We start from the raw sequence: 15,968 nt of genomic DNA, 5'->3' as shown, positions 1-15,968 counted from the left end.
GCTGTCAAAAGTAACGCGATAATAATACATTAACGCAAGTTCGTTTTAACGCCACTAATTTATTTAATACATTAAGGCAATTTAGGATTTTTGTTAGGTTAAGTTTTGAAGCTAGAGTGAAGCGACTGGCATCATATGGAACTATAAAACCTAAGGAATCCATTGGTACCAACCATGTCATACTAGCTTGTTGTGAAGGAGGCTAAATAACGCTCCAATCTTTCCCTAAATTTTGGCGAGGAAAAACTGTCTGGCCATTTTCAAAGGGGTCCCTTGACATCTGACCTCAAGATATGTGAATGAAAATGGGTTCTATGGGTACCCACGAGTCTCCCCTTGACTTTATGATAATCACATGCAGTTTGAGCAAGTCACACTCAAGTCAGCACACTGACACACTGACAGCTGTTGTTGCCTGTTGGGCTGCAGTTTGCCATGTTATGATTTGAGCATATGTTTTATGCTAAATGCAGTACCTGTGAGGGTTTCTGGACACTATTTGTCATTGTTTTGTGTTGTTAATTGATTTCTAATAAAAAATATATTCAAACATTTGCATAAAGCAGCATATTCGCCCACTCCCATGTTAATAAGAGTATTAAATACTTGACAAATCTCCCTTTAAGGTACATTTTGAACAGATCTAGAAATGTGATTTTTTTTGTCGATTAATCAAAATTAAATATTTTAATCGATTGACAGCCCTATAATATATATACATATATATTCTTGATTTGGAGTGCCAGAGGGGAAAGGTTCAAAAAAGTTGGCCAGATGGAGTGATGGGGGTCTGCATTGACTTTCTTGTCCCGTGTGGTGGCTGAGTCAATCCAGACACTGATGAAATTGGAGAGAACAGACTCAGTGGCTGCCATGTAGGACTGGATCCAGCAGAGGTTCGTCGGACAAACGGCGCCCCGGGCCCAGACCCGCCGCCACCGCCACCGCCTAACCACCATCCCTCCGTGTGTGTGTGTCTGTGCGTGTGTGCCTAATGTGCTATACCATGGGGGAGGAGCGCTGGCCTGGCATTGCCGTGTATGAGTGATGTTGCCCGGAGTGTGAGGCTGCTTTTTTGAAAGTCGAAGAATCATTGTTCTCTCTTGCTCCATCTCACCGGTCTGTGTTGAAGCTGCAGTGAAAAGCTTGTTTTTTTTAAGTTTAGGCTCTTTTCTCAAATTTGAGAATTACTATACATAATGTACAAGCAGAGGTCACTGAGAGTGGAATAAATCCATGTGTCTTCACTGAGTATGTGGTCTAGAAGAATGGTGACAAAGTGACTTGAGCTGCTCCCGTCTGGCCGTTGTTTTAGGATCCCAAGGGTCAGCCGGAACATATACGTATGACTTCCAAGTATTTGCCTCATAATCAATCATTGAAAGTCTATATAATAAAACTTTCTTGGGTTCCGGCAGGGCCAACCGCCTAAGCTTCTCAAATTAAAGAGAGCGGACGACGAAATCAGTTTAAGGGGGTTTATTGGCATCCAAACCATGCCATGCATCCCTGCGAATGTAAGCCTGTTATTTGACCTATGTTAATTTGTAACCCCCTTGTTTTCAAGCCAGTTATTGACCACAGCTTGTAATTGTTCATTTGTTATTTAGTATTTAATTTATATTACTAATTTGATTTATGTATTCTTTTGCACTGCAGAAACCATGGTTTGGATGAGGCCACCTGTGTGTAATTGGCCAGCAGGCAGGGGAATGATTTGATGAGGTTATCCTGTCCATGGCAGAGGCTGCCATTTGACAATGCAAGAATTTACAACACTATACATCATCAGTTATTGATCAGCTGTGTCAGTCGTCTTTAACTACCCGACAGGGGGATGCAAAATTTGCTCGTCATCCAAAGTGATAATTTGGGCTACTTTCTGTACAATGTAGGCTCAGTAGGCTCAGTAGGCTCAGCTCGACACAAGATGACGATTACTGATGGCTGTCAAAACTGTTTACAATTGGCAGAGCATTTTGGCAAATTTTTCTTGGGCGCTACCCACATAATCAGCTGTGCTGCTCATCCCACAAATGCATGATCCTTACAAGTTGGACATCATTGTGAAGGTAAATAAACAGGCTGTCCAATGATGTAAAATACAATGCCAATTAGAATTGTAACAACAGAGAAATAATCCACCAAACACAAGATTCCGAACTTTTGTTTCCCAGTTTATATATAATAAAAAAACTAGTTCTGTCAAACCTGGCTGATTAGAACTACGTTTCATATTAATGAGAGTAAATAATACATCAATCCAAATATTCTAAATTCTATCTATATCTATCTATGAATGGAGACAATCCATTAATAATTAAACCATCTATTTAGACTTATCAACAGTGACCACGGCTGCCAACGAGAATAGTTTTCATTGATTTAGATTCACTCTGAGATTAATGTGGTCAATTAGAGGAAGAAGGAGCGAATTGGATCAATTACCAGTGTGCAAAAGGAACATTTGACATCTCATTAAGAAGGGTTGAATGATGGGTTTGTCTAGCAGTAACAGTGAAGATATAGACACAGTGACTGTGTTTTTGTATGAATGAGGATTCTCAGAAAAGTGTTTTACATGATAGCTCAATAAAGTGATCTTTTAGGTGTCCTGTTTCAGCCTGGTCTCACTCCCAGGCCTCATTAGATATTACTTTGTTTTTTGTGCTTTTGTGGAGTTTGTGTTGGAGTCTGAGTTGTGGTGGGGGCTGATCGTTTTTTGGCGTCAGCACACTCAATTTCTAACTGAATGTTAGCTATCATTCCACACTGTAAGCCCTGTAGAGGAGCTGAAAATAAAGGCACTTACGAGCGCGCATGATGTCACATCCATTGGATTTTTCCCGGAAAAAACGGCCCGGATTCTTCACATTAAAAGCAGTCTACAGGCTGATAGAGGAAACCCAGAGGGGTTTCACACAATGGCAATAAAAACAATTAAAAAACGTTTATACGTGTAAAAACTTACATACAGTTCTTTTAATTTTTTGAATCTGGCTTCAATTCAGTCACAATTTTTGCGTGGGAAGGGTCGTACGCCTCTTTCAGGCCTTGTTTTGTGTGTACGCAACAGTTAAAATGAGACCCCCTTGTGTAACACTTGGTATGAAAGACAAAATAAAAGATCCACAAAGGTATTCAAAGAGCAGCACCCAGCCACCGACTGAAGACAAGTTGTTTGGTCAGATATGGAGACGTATTAAATTTGTGAATCAGAGTGAAAAGAGATAGTAAAACTGAGAGAAGACATCTTCCTTACCGAACTTTCAAAAAAGCTGTCTTTTATTTGAGCTCTTAATCTGAAAAAAATAATAAAAGACTGAGTTTCTTCCTTTTTTAAAGAATCTGTGAAAAAGAGAAAATGTAATCAAGAAGAGATGGAGAAGTACAGACAAAGATGTAGAGCCACCAGCTGCCGCTGTGTCTTTCCACCTTCTGGTCAGGACTGTAGGAGTATATTTGCCTGGGACCCCCTCAGCTGAGGAAAAGCCTGTGTGATTATTCCGTGTGAGCGTCAGGCTGTGAATGATTCGTGTGTGTGTGAACCCCAGGGCGATGCAAGTGTGAACGGCGTCTGTCCACCTCCGACGAGATGACACACTCTGATAATTTTCCAGTGTTCGTCCACCAGCTCACATCAACGAAGCTCCTCTGAGGGATGATTGGTTTTTAAACGAGCTGTCTAAACTGCTGCCTGCTCAACATGATGATGATAATTCTCATTACCCTCAGGTTATAAAATCGCCGAGCTTTGTTATGCCCACTGAGGCGTTACACTGGCTGCTAATTATCTGCCATCACCGATGACAGCGTCTGCCACTTGATCACATGCAAGATGTCTTAATCTGAAGTGACAAAGAAATATACACAGCAACAAACATGTGCACAGTAGTTATGTTCCATACACCTCTGTTTATGCACATTTCTTTTCATTTTTTAGAACACAATTACATATATATGACGATATGCTCTGACATGTTCAAAAAATATAAATTGTGCATTCTTTTTAGAGTGGCTACTTTTGAAAAGTGAATGAGCAGCTGTAAAGTGGTTATTGGTAGAAGAGATCAATAAGTAGAGATATATCGATAACGTTTTTTATGTATCTGCCAGCCAAAAAACAAGATGACGACGGCCAAAATGCTGAACTCGAGGGCTTCAAAACCGTAGTCCACAAACCAATGGGTGACGTCACGGTGACTACGTCCACTTCTTTTTTACAGTCTATGGTCATTTCACAAAACTACAGAAGACTCAGCTTCTCTTTTTAGCCACTGAGAAACAGCAACAAAGCAATCTGGCATCAAAGGTTGTGTTTGTTTCTTACGGACACATTAATGATAAACCCAATTTCTTTCTTAATTATTGCTTTTTAACCACGGAATACAATAAATGTAGAGGTCTGAATAACATACCTGTACATCAAAACAGTCATTTGAAATGGGATGATAAAAATACGAATTGATGGTGTATGGCATTCGACCATAAAGTGCACTATACGTTCAACATTCAGAGTCTACGTGTGCGCACACTGCTTGGCGTTTTTCTATGACACCTACCGGGGACATCACCTCTCCCAGCATAACAGGGGGAAGATGGGCTCATTTGAGAGAGGAGAGTTATCAAGCGGCATCTCGCCCCCACACAGACGCTGATAGCTGCAATCAGCAGAAGAAGGAAGAAGGGGACTCGAGAGGGCAGCTCGTCAGCTCTGATAAGGCCTTTTTGTATCACCTCTGATTGAGTTGGAATACTTAGAAGATGCACTGTAATGACAGCCATCTCGGCTATAGTGCCCGTCTGGGTGTGTTGTCTGAGGATCTCGGCCGTTTTGTATTCATGTTGTGTGTTTGCAAGAGCGAGGGGAGTGGAGAGAGAAGGCGAGGACGTGAGAGTGTTTGCGTAAGTCAAGAACTCGTTCGGGAAACTGTAAACACGACGCGGCCGATCGTCCTCCATCAAGAGATTCAATCTAATGTCATGTGGGATAAAATGTGAATGCAAAACGAGGCTTGTTGGGAAAAGAGATATCACACATTTACATTGTGGGTGTTTCGCTGAGGCTGCTATTTAGAGGGATTTAGATCGACTCCATCGACACAGTAAACATAGTTCTTCTGGTGCAGGTGAAAATTACCTGGAAATTACCTGGGAAACTTTTGCGATTTAGAAATGTGCACCCTATTTCTGTTTCAAAAGCTCTAACTGGACAGGATTTATTTCTCCAGGGGAAGCTGGGTGACTTAAATATTTCACTAGTCACTGATTTTAATGCCAACCACAACACTATTTTATTACCCCCCTCTCCCAGTAATCAATACAGTTTCAAATACTTAGAGCAGAAACCATCAGTCGATTAATCAATTAGCCAATCAGCACAGAAGTAATCTGTGATGTTTGGCTCTGAGAACTTGTGAAGTGTTTCTCCCAGTATTTTCTGAAACAAATAAATTATTAATCGGGCAACAGAGAAAATAATCTAGTTTAACCCTCTGAGATCCACAATAGACCCGTTTTTGTCTTTTTTTTAGGGGGGTACTGGGGTTATTTAGGGGGAGATAGCAGGTCAGCAGTAGATGTCACATAGAAGTGGTGTACATTATCTGAAAGCTGAGAACCTGAAGATTAATTAGTTTTAATTATCACAGCCCAGCACTGTGTGTCAAGCTGTCATAAATCAGAAAGAAACATGAATTCATTAATTAAAATACATTTTGAAAGTGTATAAGGGCTTAGAACATAATGATGGAAGTATATGATGGTCATTCCCATGCTCTATTATGTTTGGTAAGTTGTTGCAGCAATTTTTGGGTTGATACAATTTGTTACACAGATTTGGTGCTAAAGAATTGATAAAAAATGATCAATAATCCCTCCAAAATACCACATTAAAACGTTGAGGAACACCATAGAAAAAGCCATGCTGTGATTTGATATCAAAACCTTTTGATATTTCTGCAAGAATTGCATTTTTTGGCGATTGGATGGCGTGCACTTCTGTTCTGGAAACTGCTCAGAAACCCCCGTATTGTCAAAAGCCACCCATCCTCTGAATGCTCTAGGTCTGTAGTTTGTGATTGTAAAGTTGCATGAGGCTGTGATTATCCTAGAGGTTACCACAGATCATTTTATACAGTGATGTCAAATTTTAAATAATGGTCTAATGACTAACATCATCACATATGAATACAATTGGGCTCATTGGATCTACAAGAGTCTCAGCTTTACAGTGGTACCCAATTTATTTATTTTACAAGACTGTTTAGGGACCCCAGTATGCAGAAACCATTTTCAGAATAGGCTAAATGCCAAAAACTGCATGTGATTATCATAAAGTGGGCACGTCTGTGAAGGGGAGAGCTTCTGGTGACACTATGGATAGTAACTCAGAAGGGTGTGCATCTTCACTGGGAGATAAACCTAGATAGATTGTGCTTCAGTTGATTTACTTTTATAGGCCGTAGTATTATAGCTGTCAAAGACTTCATATCCACAGGGACCATTAAAATCCTTTCCCATTACATGTAGCCATTTGATCCATTGTTAATATAAAAAAGAACTGTAATACCTACTTCTCATAAATCCAGGCCACAAAGTTGGAAACACACTGTTGTCTAAAATAATACTGTATGGTGTAGCACTAAGATTTACCTTCACTGAAACTAACGGGCTCAAACCATAAAAACCAGCCCCATGTGTGCATTAGGTTGCTCGAAATAATTCAAGCAAGCAAACAACTACCATCTATTTTGAGTGCCACTGTTTTCCGGGGCTTTATTTTCATGATTGTTGATGGTAGTGGCTGTCTGGTGCTTTTTGACTTGCAGCATGTTGCCCAGAAAGCTCTTTGGCATCATGGAGCTGTCAAAACGCAGAAGGTCCAACCCAGATGAGCGTGCTGCAAGCGATCACACTCGCTGATGACCAAGGCCATCCTAATATTATCTGATGTTGTCATATGAAGCTGGTATGATGTGTTCTCATGGTGTGTGCTGAATTATAGCCTTACTACTTTTTAAAGTGGTGGGATTTCTGTTGGAAAATTAGATATCTTTGTATAAACACATCGTATGCTTTTAAAAAAGCATGTGCATTCTGTGTACAGTCTTACATTCAGAAACAAAGTACGAATGAACACAGAATACGGAGCACACAGGTGGCCAGTTTGGAGGTTTGGAGGACAATATGGGTGTAGTTTGGATGGATGGATGGCCTCCTCCACTTCAATGCTGCAGCCTGTGTAAACTCAGATTCCATCTCCCACCCTGTTCCTACATCCGTGTGAGCTATTTTCTCCCAGTTTTAAATCAGAGCCCAGCTGCTGATCATGGGGCTCTGCCTGTGGAGGAGAAAAAAAGCCTGTGGCTCATTTTGGCCTTGGACTATAAACCTGCGAGGGCTGTGTGGAAAGCCTCTGCTTGTCCCCCAGAGCTTCATTCTCTCTGGGCCATTCTACAATACTCCACTTTGAGAAATATGAACATGTTTATCTACAAAAGCCTCTACTTTTAACAAAAGAAGACACACTTTTCAATGTTGTCTGAACTCAAGAAGCAATAAAAATACTTTGCATGAATGAAATAATAGTCAAATTTGCAAAGAAATGTATCAACTAGAATTACTGAAGGCAGAACATGAATAATTCATGAACACGTTACACCGTTGTCCAATCATAGAGCACAGAACACGTGACCATCCACTCCTCCAAATATCACAATGTTGTATCTGGGAAGTAATTGAGTGTAAATTATTATTCATATATAAAATTAAATCACAGTCAATGTTTAGATGCATTTAAGGGGGTTAGAAAGGAATACCCTTTCGCTTGCGGATACTGTTCTGTGCACGCGCGAGTTTTGATACTAATTAAACACCATAGCAGGGTCTCTGCGAATACAGACACCACCACGCACTTCAAGCGGGTCATAGTGATGATTGAGACGTCTTTACATTGTTTTTTAAGAAAATCTTGCAAAGTATAGCTTTAAGTAAGATAGGTTAGCAACAAGGGTAATATATAGCAAAGTTCTTATTGTAGTTTGTCTCTTGTGTTAGTTAACTTCTCTTAAACTTTGGACAACAGATTTTATATACTCAGCATGCACAACCATGTTTATACAAAGTATTAGGTCAATTCAGACTGGAGAAGAAGCTTAACGACTTGTACTTGGCCTTCGGTGAGAGGCAGGTCCTCTAATACTGGCACCAAGCATTCTCTTTAAACTGCAGAAGGAGCGGTCAGAGAGAGAGCAAGAGACCTTGTACACGAGCTGCTGACTTTATAGCAGTAATTAACAGGCCGGGCTGCTACAACACATCCTATCCACACTATCCCTTTCACCACCCACAGCCATCTACATCTACATCTACATACCCAACCCGGTCTCACAGGAAGGCGTATAAATACCACGACATTACACGGACATTCTGTGTGTCATGAGTACGTAGAGTATTTTAGCCTTTTCTCGCAAAAAAAACAACACTAACTTAGGTTCAGGCATGAAAAACACTTAGTTAGGGTAAGGGTTATGGTTGGGCTTAAAATAAGTAAGTAAGTATCAGAGCGTTTTGCTCATATGCAGTCCAATGGAGTGGTTGACGGGACAGAGGATTGGGAGACGGTGGAGGAAGAAGGTCCACCGGCCAAGCACCACATACATCTACGTGCACACTTTCACTTCACACACAAGCAGATCCATCTCACTTTTCCAATTTGCAGAATCTGTCTTTTAAATAGCAATGCGCCCATTGCAAGCACAGCTGGCTTTTAAAGGGAATGGGAGATGACACTCTGATTGGTTTAATTCCTGTTACGCCCCTTGCGCCTTACTTTACGCCCAGACTATGCACCGTTTAAATAGCAAAAGTGGAGCTGGACTTAAATGCAATAGCACCTTGAACTTTAGGCCATGAGATATAGATGGTTTAAATAGTTCCCTATGTGTGCATATAACAGGCCATACCAAAACCAGTTCCTGTTCAAAAAAACTATAATGACATCTTATTTGATTTGAGTCCATTTTCCAACAATTTGTTAACTTTCTTGTCAGTCTTTTCTCTAAATTGAGTTGACCAGCATATTAAGATCATTTTAGGCAAATCTACTCTTGTGGGCACGTTTTGTCTTTGTGACTAAAAGTCACCCCAGAGTACAAAATTTAAAATGTAAAAACGACTGGCTGTTACTGAATAGCATAAAGGACCAATATCCCGGGGCGCTAAACACTCATTATGTGTTTCATGACAAAGGTCAGAAAATTAAATGTGACTCTGGATTCCAGCACATAAAACAGAAAGAAATTGAGGTCAGTAACAAACCTCTAAAACATCATTTTGCTTTGGTGGCGTTTTATCACAAAGCATATGCTGTATGAATTCATATGTACTGTCTATTGATCGATCACTTCGGTCTATGTCAACATTTTTTGAACTGTTTATTGTGTTGCTTTTATTTCTCAGACATGTATAAGGGTCAACCAATAAGCGCAACACAAGAGTGTATTGTGTCTATAATGATCACAACAAGTGACATGACGCAGGTAACTAAAACAGAGTTTCTTACGGACATGTTCAAAGGACATGGGAATCACTTTGGTTCTGTAAGATGAAGTGCATATCTCCATTTGTTTAGTGCTTTGATCTGGATACAGACTGTGCATCCACTTTCATGTTTTATGACTCAGGCGAGGCCAGAGGACGCGAAGACAGAGGACAGTTTGTTATTGTTGTTCTCTCCGTCAGCAAGTAATGGTATACCACCCTCTCATATCTACTAATGTCAGCTACGTAGGTTGTACATTTTTCATGTTACTTTCGGCTTTGTACAAACTGCCACTCACAGGCGTCTGGTTATGCTTTAAAGGGGACATATCACGCTCATTTCCAAGTTCCTACTTGTATTTTGAGTTTCTGCTAAAACATGTTTACATGCTGTAATGTTCAAAAAACACATTATTTTTCTCATAGTGTCTGTCTGAATATACCGGTATTCACCCTCTGTCTGAAACGCTCTGTTTTAGCGCCTGTCTCTTTAAGACAAAAAAGCCTAGTCTGCTCTGATTGGCTTGTACCGTAGCAAATGTAGATCTCAAGCCTGCATGTGACATAGGAAGGGAAACCAATCTGAATGGCTTGTTGACTGACTAGGTTGTCTTATTTCACAGTTTGTGGGTTGGTAGGTACTCCAGATACCCAAATGTACATGCTCAAGTACTAAAAGAGTGATTTTTTTTTACATTATTTTCTTCCCCCAGAAAAAAAATGGGTTTCTAAAAAAAATTAATGGCCACTATAGCATTACTAGTAGTTATTCTACATAAATGAGGGATTTTAGTGTAGCTATCTGGCACTGGAGGTGAACTCAAGAATGGCTCAGGAGGCAGAAGTCCATGCAAAAAGGCTTTTATTTTTGTACCGCAAGGAATTTGTTGCACTTTTGGTTAAGATTTGGGAAAGATTGCGGTTTCAGTTAATTGTTAAAAAAGTAAAAACGTGTTGCATTAATGGCGACCTATAGAGAAGTACTTCAAGAATGTAAATACATGGAATGGCTATTGCTGAAAAAAGGCATAAATGGTGTTAGAAACTAGGTTTGATTTGAACGTTAAGATGATCTGCCGTCTTTTTTGTAGCTTTTAGTATAATTTCATTCCTCTGCCATCTTGTGGAGTTCAAAAAAAGTTATAAATTTCTTCTTTATATTCTGTATCTTTGTGAACTAAAGCACCGTGGCATACGGTGACGCAGAATCCTCCCAAAGTGCTCAAGTCCATGTGAAGGCATAAGAAAGTAGAGAAAATAGCCACTTCTGTCTGTGGCATTTTCAAGGTCTGAAATTGTTCAAGTTGTGCAGGCAAATGGTGCATGATTCTAAAGAAGAAAAAAAAGAGTGATTTACCTGCCATGAAATATGTTCTTCACTGGAGGAAAGCCTGACCTCTTCATAATCTCAAAATGCCACACTTCCTGTCATCCACAGACCCCTGCACCTTTTTTGCCTTCCAGTCATTCCTGCAGTGGGAAACAGACTGTATCAGCCACTGCGACCATCTGCCAGTCTGCTCGGCCCTGACACGGGTAGCAGGTTTTCACATTATACAGAAACTCTCATGACCTATCTACTAAGTTCCATATGGAAAAAAACTACTGGAGCAATCATCTGAAACCTTCCCTACGGGTGCCTTCACACCTGTAGTCCGGTTCATTTGGTCCGGACCGAGGGGACAAATGATACTGTTGCATTTTAGTTCTGGTCGGGTTCCTGTTCACACTCACTTTTTACAAACGAACCAAGATTTAGTAAACATGGGGACAACATTTGGTGTCCTGCATCATCAGGACCCTCATGGGGGAATCAAATTCTGACAGAAGTTTATGCACGTCAGTATATTTTTTGAACTGTTGTTTTTGTTATGAATACTTTCACACACGACGCGAATATTACATCATCGAAAAAGCGAAGCAATTTTTTCTCGGAAAGGGGTTGATTTTCTGATCTTTCGTACCACGAGTAATGGCACCGGGTTGAGTTGTGCCTACAAACAACAACACATAGACTGCGTAGTTCAAACCAGGACGGCAAACTTTATCACTCCTTTCAACCTTGACAAAGGCAGCGCAGAGCAGATCCACTCCTTCCGTTCTAATGGTTCATGTCCACAGCCTCCGTCCCCTCCACGCTTCCCATTCATTGTCTATATAAGTAGCCGTGCAATGCATTCTGGTAGCGTGGTAGTGCGATTCGAGAGACGGGGCGTCACATTGGCAACTCCTCATTCGCATAAAGTTAAAATCTACTTTATGCAAATTAGGGACGTCCGGCACGTCTTGCCGCCACTGGAAACTCCTTAGAAACCTGTAAACTAAATGTTGTCGATCCAAAATAAAGACAGATTTAGCAACTCTTGCTGTAGCATACAGGATATACGCGGATGGGTTTACATTGCAGTCAGTACAGGATAAATGGCGTACAAATGAAACATGGAAATCAAGAAAGGCGTACTCATTGCAGGCTAAACACCTTGCGCATTATCGTGGCATTTATACGCCTAGTGCGAACAGGCTGAGGTCTTGGTTCAGTCGTTTGGTCCGCACCAGGGTTCGATTGACAGATTTCTGACCAGCCCAAACAAACCGTACTAACCGGGCAAACAGATCTGAGTTTGTTTTAACCGAACCAAACAGGGTTAGGTGCGAAAGAAGCACCCTAAATGTGTTCATAGACAAACTTCTAACACATATAGACCTGTCTGTCTGTCAAGAGGAGTCAAACTTCCTCGAAGTCATTCAAGAAAGTTAAGTCATTAGTGAGAACACTGTGAGAGTAATTAAAAGGGAAAGTAAAAATAACACTGAGGTGTGTGTGTGTGTGTGTGTGTGTGTGTGTGTGTGTGTGTGTGTGTGTGTGTGTGAGTGTGAGTGTGAGTGTGAGTGTGAGTGTGTGTGTAAGTGTCGGGATTTGTTTATACAGTGTTGAAGTCCTGGGGAGAAAAACCTCATTCAGTCAATTAAAAGTAACCTGTTACCGGTAATTGAGTTGGATTGATATGACAATGTGGGACCTTAATTAAATATCAGACATCTCTGATAAAGATAATGATATTCATATATAATTTCATACAGATAAAATAGGATTGTCATTAGCATAATGGAGGTCAAATGAGTGGACAGGCAGCGCAAAACAAAACTATGTACACTTTAAATTAAATTCAAGGACAGTATGTTGGTAACAAGCATTTACAATATATACATTTTGATTTTGATCTGTATGCTTCGTAAGCTCCAACAGGGTTGCAGCTTTAATTTTATTATTGATTATTCTGACAAATATTTTTCTAATTAATCTTTTAGTTTAAAAAATGTCAGAAAAAAGTGGAAAATGTCCATCACAGGTCCCAGAGCCCAACATCACTTTAAAAAGTTTGTATTGTAGGACCACTAGTCCAAAACCCAAAGACATTCAGTTTAAAATGATATAAAACACAAAAAAATCATAAAATCATCTAATTGGAGAAGCTGGAAACAGTAAAGGTTTGGCATTATTGCTGTGCGTCAAATTACATTGCAAATAGAGTCAATGACAGAAAATGAGCTAAAAATATTTACTTTAGTATTAATATTTTACCTGCACGATTGTAGTTTGGAAATGTTGGCTCTGTACTGTAAGCCTTTTCAATTCAATTTGTTAATGATTATATACTATATAAATTGTATACTGTAATTTGAATTCCTGTTTAAGTTTTGACCAATTTGTTGCAGAGAATTTTTTTTACCAAGTTACTGGCGTACAATCTATTATTTTAATAATAAAGAACAATGAAATAAATAAATGTATATCTATGTATGTATATGTCACATTTTGTTTGACAAAGTTAGGAAAGCGATGTTAAAGTCAAGCCTTGCACATAATAGAATGATCCCAGCCACTTCCACACATCGGTACTCGTTATCGGCCGATACCCAAAGGTACCCAGGTATCCCCATCGGTATTGGGATTAAAAAAAGTCAGATCCGTGCAATCCTTATTTAACAATGTACGAGACGCGCAATAAAAGTCCTACTATAAGCCACAGAACATCGCATCGCCCATTGCTAATAAATATAAAACTTTCCAGTGATGTAATCCACCAAATCACACTTCAGGATATTCTCTGACAAAGACAAAATATCGTCTTTTTCTTGCTATCCTATTTTTATTTAAAAATCCACTATCAGTCAACCTCCATTTCACATTGCCATTGTTATTATATAAATATTAGCTGTCACTGCTTTAAGAATACTCTATTATTGCTGTGTCACTGATCAAAACCCTTTTCTTTGATTGTCATGAGCAATGTTAGAAAGAGCAAAAACTCTTCAATAAGGTCCCTACACTCTCTCCTATTGGTTTCTTCCCCAAGCAGCTATTGATTGATCATTGCCATCGACCCCAATCTTCACGACGACCTTTGAGACTTCATCAGAACAATGTGTGAAACAGAAAGGATAAAAAAAAAGTTGTCTGGTTTCAGCTTGGCTTGGGGGAGACCAAAAGGCGCCCAGATGATCCAATATGTCATTTTATCTGACCGTGTCCAGGCTGCAGCGGCTGCAACCACCGCTGCATCAATCAACACATTCCTCCCCCGTCAATATAAATGCAAATCATACAATCTGGTAAGGCTGTGTGGATTATGACTTAGCAGTAGACTGTCTACGCAAAATGATGCTGTGAAAGGTCACCGGCTCATTAAGTTTAGGCGATTGCCAGGACCGGAACAGCGAGCATAAGGGGGATGAGCCGACTCGTCTGTACGATGTAAAGAGCAACAATACTTTAAGATGTTCAGAGCTGGGACTGCTGCATCGGGGAGCAGCCGTATGATGTGTCTAATAACTTACAGTGACACACACAACTGTGCGACCTTTTGTCATTTATTTCAATGCTCATATAAACTGCAAATTTAATTTATTTGATCTTGTTTTATCTTTTGATATGAACTTCTTGATTTGATTTCTGTCGTTAACATATGATGCTTCGTTAAATTTGGTTTCAAGAAAATTCTAAATCAAGCAAATTCAAGAGGAGAAAAGTGTTTACAGGGGAGGAAATGTTTGTGTGCATAACTTGAATGATTAATAACCAAAAATACCCACTGCATATATTCAGGAGACCACATTACATATTGCAAATTAATATTTCACAACATGACTGGGCTGTGGCTGAGTCCCCTAGTGATGCAGTGAGGCACACACACACATACATTAACACACATGCACAAATGTCAGGATGGTTCTGATTTCTGGAGGGGGTTACCCACTTTCCACTTTAATTACAACTATTTTAGTATTTGATGTGGGTTGTTTGGGACGATTAATCGCATGATTGTCCATAGTTAATCACATAATTTTTTAATCTGTTAAAAATGTACCTTAAAGGGAGATTTGTCAAATATTTAATACTCTCATCAACATGGGAGTGGGCAAATATGTTTGCTTTGTGCAAATGTATGTATATATTTATTATTGAAAATCAATTAACAACATAAAACAATGTCAAATAGTGTCTAGAAAGCCTCACAGGTACTGCAGTTAGTCTAAAGAAATATGCTCAAATCATAACATGACAAACTGCAGCTGTTGTGTGCTGACTTGACTATGACTTGCCCCAAACTGCATGTGATTATCATAAAGTGGGCATGTCTGTAAAGGGGAGACTCGTGGGTACCCATAGAACCCATTTTCAGTCACATATCTCGAGGTCAGAGGTCAAGGGACCCCTTTGAAAATGGACATACCAGTTTTTCCTCACCAAAATTTAGCCTAAGATTGGAGCGTTATTTAGCCTCCTTCCCGACATGCTAGTATGACATGGTTGGTACCAATGGATTCCTTAGGTTTTCTACAACCTAAAAATTGCAAGTTGGATTAATGTATTAAAGAAATTAGTGGCATTGAAACAAATTTGCGTTATTATCGCGTTAACTTTAACAGCCCTACGTTGTACACAAACCAACTAGCCGCCAGTTTGCAGAGATGCAAAACTTTTAAACGTTATGAAAGACTTTGATATCAACAGGTTTTTGGATGTGCACAAATAGTGCAAAGGTGGTTGAAGGAATGAAAGAGGGAGGCTGTGTTTGCACGGTCCAACATGTCCACCACCGGTTACGTTACTCAGAGTACGCACGACTGCATGTAAACGGAAATATTAGTGGAATATAAATTTTCCTTAGCCATATAAACAGCTTAGAAATATTATCTTTTCGGAATAACGAAAATATTTTGTGCATGTAAACGTAGTCACTGTCTCTTCTTGTGAAATAAGGAAGGGTTAAAAGCCAAACAAACTGGTCTACAGTGTGAGCCTTATTCCCAGAAGAGAATGTTGACATTGGAGGATTTTACAAAACCACAAATTTGCAAGATGTTCAATGACAATGGCTTTTAAGCTTTAATGTAAATCTTTTAAGCCATGCCATCAGCAA

At 39.7% G+C, this 15,968-nt stretch overlaps 1 protein-coding gene across 3 annotated transcripts in view; it reads right to left on the bottom strand.

Moving 5' to 3' along the window:
• The window catches only part of LOC119478216 (formin-like protein 13), an 82,305-nt gene that overhangs the window by 16,870 nt on the left and 49,467 nt on the right, over positions 1 to 15,968 (bottom strand). For 2 of the 3 annotated variants that reach the window (XM_037752782.1, XM_037752779.1), the window contains exon 2: positions 10,901 to 11,013. The exons of the other annotated variant lie outside the window; for it this stretch is intronic. The gene's annotated coding sequence lies outside the window, so the exon portion shown is untranslated. The remainder of the gene's footprint in view (positions 1 to 10,900; positions 11,014 to 15,968) is intronic. 3 annotated transcript variants of the gene reach the window in all.

This window comes from Sebastes umbrosus, chromosome 19, assembly GCF_015220745.1.
Source record: "Sebastes umbrosus isolate fSebUmb1 chromosome 19, fSebUmb1.pri, whole genome shotgun sequence".
NCBI lineage: Eukaryota > Metazoa > Chordata > Actinopteri > Perciformes > Sebastidae > Sebastes > Sebastes umbrosus.
Note: the sequence above shows the minus strand (reverse complement) of the source record. Positions and strands in the feature narration are given on the sequence as shown.